The sequence below is a fragment of the Hippopotamus amphibius genome, chromosome 10 (assembly GCF_030028045.1).
Source record: "Hippopotamus amphibius kiboko isolate mHipAmp2 chromosome 10, mHipAmp2.hap2, whole genome shotgun sequence".
NCBI lineage: Eukaryota > Metazoa > Chordata > Mammalia > Artiodactyla > Hippopotamidae > Hippopotamus > Hippopotamus amphibius.
In genome coordinates, this window is record NC_080195.1 from 47,353,388 (window position 1) to 47,359,348 (window position 5,961).

General features: G+C 45.6%; 1 pseudogene; it reads right to left on the reverse strand.

Moving 5' to 3' along the window:
• Positions 1–3,494: 3,494 nt before the first annotated feature.
• Positions 3,495–4,443, reverse strand: LOC130830587 (small glutamine-rich tetratricopeptide repeat-containing protein alpha-like; annotated as a pseudogene).
• Positions 4,444–5,961: the final 1,518 nt, after the last annotated feature.

The window sequence follows — 5,961 nt, forward strand, 5'->3', positions numbered from 1 at the left end:
TATGGATACAGCTGGTTCACGTTGGTGTAACTCAAAAACTGGCAAAACAGTGTAAAGCAATTATATTCCAATAAAGAGCTTAAAAAATACATATATGCAGAGTAAAACCAAGCTGAAATATCACTTTTGGCCTATATGACATCAAATATCTGACATCAATATTTAATATTACAGCCTATTGGTTAAACTATACAGAAAAGGGACACTCGTATGCATCATTGATGAGGATACAAAATAGTGTAACATCTTGGCAAGATAACATCTCCAAATATTGCCATGCTACTAACTTTTGACCCAGCAACCCTAATTCTACCCTAACAATACATGGAAGAAAATACAGAATAACCAATGCACCAGGTTACTTGTTGAAGTATTGCTTTTAACAGAAAAAGAATAGAAAATACCCAAATGACAATCAGTAAGGATTGCATCAATTATATGCGATGAAATATTAAGCAACTATAAAAATGTGGGAAATATCTCTGAATACTGTTCTGGTGGAATCTATATGGCATGTTAAGTGAAAACAGTAAGGTGAAGAAGAATGTCTCTGGTATGCTAATTTTTGTGTTAAAATAGAGATGCACATATTGGCTTTATATGTATATATAATTATAAATATATATGTTATAAACACTTATGTATTTTAAATGATAAAATATTAAAATGTTTTCTTGAGGAAGAAGGAAGCTGGGTAAGAGACAGGAATAAAAGCTAGACATTTCTGAATATTTTGTAGTTTTGACTTTGAAATCATGTAAATGATTTTACATAATTTAAAATTAAATTAACTTAAAATAGCAATCTCTAAAAATGCAATTCAAACTGAAACAATTGTTTTCATGGTATTTGTGTGTGTAAGTATGAATTGTCTACAGCATGGAAATAAGGAGATCTTTTCTAACCACAGCCTCAAAATTCAATTTTTGACTCAGTTAATTGTGATGGTTAATTTGCAGCTTGGCTAGGCCACAGGACCTAGATACGTGCTCAAACACCAGTCTAGATCTTGCTGTGAAAGTAGTTTTTAGATGAGAGTAACATTTAAATCAACAGATTTTGAGCAAAGCAGGCTACCCTATATAACGTGGGTTGCCTTATCCAGTCAGTTGAAGGCCTTAACAGAAAAATACTGACACCTCCTGAGGAACACAGAATTCTGACACCAGACTACTTTGGACTCAAAGTGCAACATCAACCCTTCCTTGGGTCTCCAGTCTGCTGGATTTTGCATTTGCCACGATTATATGAGCCAGTTCCTTAAAATAAATACAGCACACACACACACATCCCTATTGGTCTGTTTCTCTAAAGAACCCAGACTAATACATGAATTTAATGTATTTTGTGTATTTTCTATTTCATTGATTTATCTATAATGTTTCTTGTTTCTTTTCTAATCACAACACTAAATTAAATTTCTAAGTAATGCTTTAGTTGCATAACAAAATTTTACTTTGTAATTTTATTATAATTAAGTTCAAAATACTTTCCACTCGCCCTTGTAAGTTCTTCCCGGAAAATATTCAGAAATATGATGCTTAATTTTAATATACTTGGGCTTTTCTCTACATATATTATGGTTGTTGGTTTCTGATTTAATTACGTCGTGATCAGGGAACATACTGTGTTAAGGTGCAAATCTTGAAGGGGTTTTTAGATGCACTTTATGACCTTAGTGAACATTACCTGTGCTCTCACAGGAGTGTTCTGCTCCTGTTGAGTATAGTATGATTGCCAACTAGGTCAAGGTGATAAATGTCAGTGTTCAAATCATCTGTGTTTTTCTGAATGTTGTTTACATATCAATTACTGACAGATGCCTGTTAAAATACCCAATTATAATAGTAGTTCTGTCACATTTATTACATCTACATACATTATAAACCCCACAATAGGCTGTTATGACTTTCGCTTTAAATACTGAGATATCTTTTAAAGAAATTAACCAGTCACATATTTACCATTTCTGATGTGCTTCATTCCCTTCTAAAGACATAGTTTCCATTTCATATCCTTGCCTTTTAACCTTAACAACTTTCCTTTAGGGACCTCCCTGGTGGTCCAGTGGTTAAGACTATGTGCTTCCAGTGCGGGGTGGTGGGGTGGGGTGCCTGGATTTCATCCCTGGTCAGGGAACTAAGATCCCACATGGCACGGCCAAAACATTTTTTTTTTAAATTTCTTTAGTATCTATTATAGAGAAATCTTTGCTGGCAGTGAAATTTTCTCGTATCTGAGAACAACCAACTTCACCTTTATTTATAAAAGATATTATTGGAAGACATGAAATTATGGTGACAGCTTTTTTTTTTTTTTTCCACCATTTTGAAGTTGCCATTCTATTACCTTTTGGCCTATTTTTTTTTTTTTTGAGGTCACGATGTCTATGTATTCCCCACACGTCACGTTACGCTTGTCACCAAGGCCAGCACGCAGGAGTTAGGACACGGGTCCCCAGACGTGTGCCAGACCGCGGGGGACTGGCGGCGACCCCCTCCTAGTCAGCTGCACACGCGGCGCGGGGTCCCCTGGCAGCGGCCCCACAGCCCAGGGCGCCTCCAGCTGCCCCGCCGCCCACCGGCCTCTCCTCCCCGCCCCTCCCCGCCCCGGGCCGCCGGGACGCCCACGGGGGCTGTCCGGCGATCTCAGGCCCAGGCGGGGGGCCCTCCTGCAGCAGCCGCCCCCTGGGGAGGAGGGCCCGCCGAGGCCACAGAGGCGCCGTGCCGGCGGGACGCCCTGGGGGCGGGAGGGCGGCGGCCGGGACCCGCAGCAGGGCTGGGCCGGGCCGGAGGCGGTGCGGGCGCCCCTCGCGGGCGGGCGATCGCGAGCCCTGGGAAGGGGGCGTGGAGAGCAGCCCCGCGTCCAGCCACATGCGCGCCCCGAAGAGAGGCCGGGACACGGCCCCGCCGCCCAGGCCGCCCGCTTCGCCCCGCCGGGCGCAGGGAGACGGGGCGCCGGGAGAGACCGGCCCCGGGAACCTGCAGCCGCAGCTCCTCATGCGAGAACCCGGGTCCGAGGGCCGGGCCGGCTGGCGGGGAGCTCGTCCAAGCGGGGGGCGGCCGGGGCGGCCAAGGCGGGCTCAGAAAGCGGCTTCCGGGGGCTGGGCGGCCCCTGAACAGATGGCGAGGGCGGGGCTGCGGGCGGGGCTGGGGGCCCGGCATCCGCAGGGGCGCTTCTCACCAGAGTACCCCGCCCACCCCGCGGTCCTCTAGGAAACACTGTAGTGAGTGGGGTTTCAGCGGCTGGGGGGAGGTGGTGCTGGTCTGCGCTCACAGCTTGGGGCTCTGTTTCCAGAAGGGTCTGAGGGCCGTGACAGAGCACAAAAAGGGAAGGGAGGGTGGAGGCAAAAACATGAAACTAATAAAATCCCTCTTAACATGCAGGTCCAATTTCTTTTTCTCTCGTGGGCGGGCCAATGGGAGGAGACGGAAAAGTGCGAGAAGGCTTCCAGTGGGCCAGGGAGGACCCGATGGCACTGGAGAGCGGGGCGGTCATTCCTGCTGGTCGTCCTTGCTGGCACTGGGGGTCCGACTCCGGATCTGACTTCGGAGCTGTTCTGTCAACTCTGGGCTCTGCTGCTGCATCTGCTGAGCGAACTGCCGGCCCGCCTGGATGAGGCTGGCCAGATCATTCTGAGAGGGGCTGGTGCCGGGAGTCCCCAAGAGGTTGTGGCCGCTGGAAATCATGCCAGACGTGAGCTGTTGAACTTGGGGGTTGTTCATGAGGCTTGATGCCCCACTCATAAAGCTGGGGTTGTTGAGCAGGCCCGCGATGTCGAAGCTGCCAACGCCTCCCCTCGGGCTGGGCGCCTCTCTCAGCCGCAGCTCCACCACCTTGAGGCTGGAAGTGTAGGTCTCCTGTTGGGGTCCAGCTCCAGGGCCTTCCTGTAGCAGGCCATGGGCCACCGTGTGCTTGTTCAGGCTGGACAGCGCCAGGCGCATCCTGCCGGAAGCCTCGCTGTAGGACCTGTCTATGCAGATGGCCCGCTGGCAGTCCTGCAGCACCCCCGCATATTTCCCCAGTTTGCTGTGGGCCCCGGCTCTGTGACAGACGCAGACGGAGTTGGTGGGGTTCAGCTCCATGGCTTTCCAGTAGGAGTGCATGGCGGCCTCAAAGTTTCCTATCTTCATCTGTGCGTTTCCTTCGGTTTTGAGACATTCTGCCTCCGCCGAGTCCCCCTCCGAAGGCAGGGTTCGCTGGGGACTTCTCAGATCCGTCAGCATCTCCTTGCCCGCACAGCCGCTTCAAATATTTCCAGGAGAGCCTGGGGGAGCATGAGGTCGCTGTCCTCCACCATCACCCCAAAAACGGTCTCCAGGCACCGGATGGTGACTTCCAGGCTCTCCTGGGTGTCGGTTGAGAGCCCCCCCCCCCCCCCCCCCGGAGCTGGTCGTGCAGGAACCAGATGATGGCATAGGCCAGGAGCTTCTTGTCATCCATCCTGAGACAGGAGGAGACAGGCCTGGGGCTTCAGGATCTTTTAGGCAGCTGAACCCCCCAATATTTTTCTAATGAGATATCAATCATCATTCTTATGATTTGTGTGACACAAGTAATGAGTTATTTTTCTCTTGCTCCTTTTCAGAATTCTCTTTATCTTTGGTCGTCAGTAGTTTGACTATTAGATGCTTAGATGTTGTTTTCTTTATATATGTATATCCCCACTTGGATTTCACTGAGTTGTTTGGATATGCAAGTCATTTGATTTGTACCAAATTTGGGAGATTTTAATGCATTAACTGAGCAATTTTTTTTCTCCATTCTCCTTCCTTTTATTCAGAGACTCTATTTACACTTATGTTAGACTGCTTGATATTGTTCCAAAGTCCACTTAGGCTCACTTCATAGCTTTTAATCTTCTTCACTTTTTCAGACAAGATAATTTCCATTGCTCTATCTTGATTTTAACTTACTTTTACCATTATTCAATTGGCCATGTAGCCAGTCTAGAATTTCCATTAGGTTCTTTCTTATGTTTTTCACTTCTCTGCTATTTCTCATCTTTTTATTCATTTTGACTCTATTGTTCTTTAAGTCTTTGAATATATTTATAACAGCATTGTACAGAGTATAGATTCCATTATCTTCCTCTGGAGGGAACTGATTCTTGTTCTAGCATGCACTCAGTGTGGCTGGGCTTATGTTCCAAATTCTGTCTGCCTTGCTCAAACTGCTCAACATCTCAGCCTATCAGCTTTTACCTTTCACTAGTAATCTCAACTGCACATTTATGTGCAGTTTATGGGAGAGCCAAAGAGTTGAGAGGTTATAAACAAAATTTGAGACTACCATTACTGAGGGTCCCTCATTTATTGAATTTCTCTTCTCATCTTTTGGTCCCTCTTGCAGTCCCCAAACTCCATCCTCTGGTTCTACACGCCTTTAAGAATTCAATTTTCTCCTTGACTTTTAGTTACTATATGCTGTATAAATAAGGGGTTTCCCTAAGACAAAAACTATATAAACCCTTTTCTCAGGGGCTGACTCCTATCTAGTTTCTGCCAGATTTGAGTTACTTTCCAGTGTCTTCAAATAGTTGCTTTTTATATTTTGTCCAAACTTAATAGTTGATATCAGTGGAAATTATCATTTAATACAAACTCCAGTTTCATTACTCATAATTAAAATCTTAGACATTGATTTTGAGACATGCTATGCTGGTTAAGCATAACTCTTACTATAACTCACTTAACAAACTAATATAAAACTCTTCTTAAGGTAAGTTGTTGCTGCAAAAGAGTAAAGTTGGACCCTTTCCCCTATACAATACACAAAATTAACTCCCCGTGGATCATAGGCATAAATATAAGAACTAAAACTATGAGACACTGGTAAAAAAAAAAAAAGGAAAAAATCTTTATGACCTTGGATTACGCAAGGCCTTCTTAAGTGTGATACCAAAAGCACAAGCTACAAAGAAATAATCATAAAGTTGGACTTCATCACAATTAAATGCTT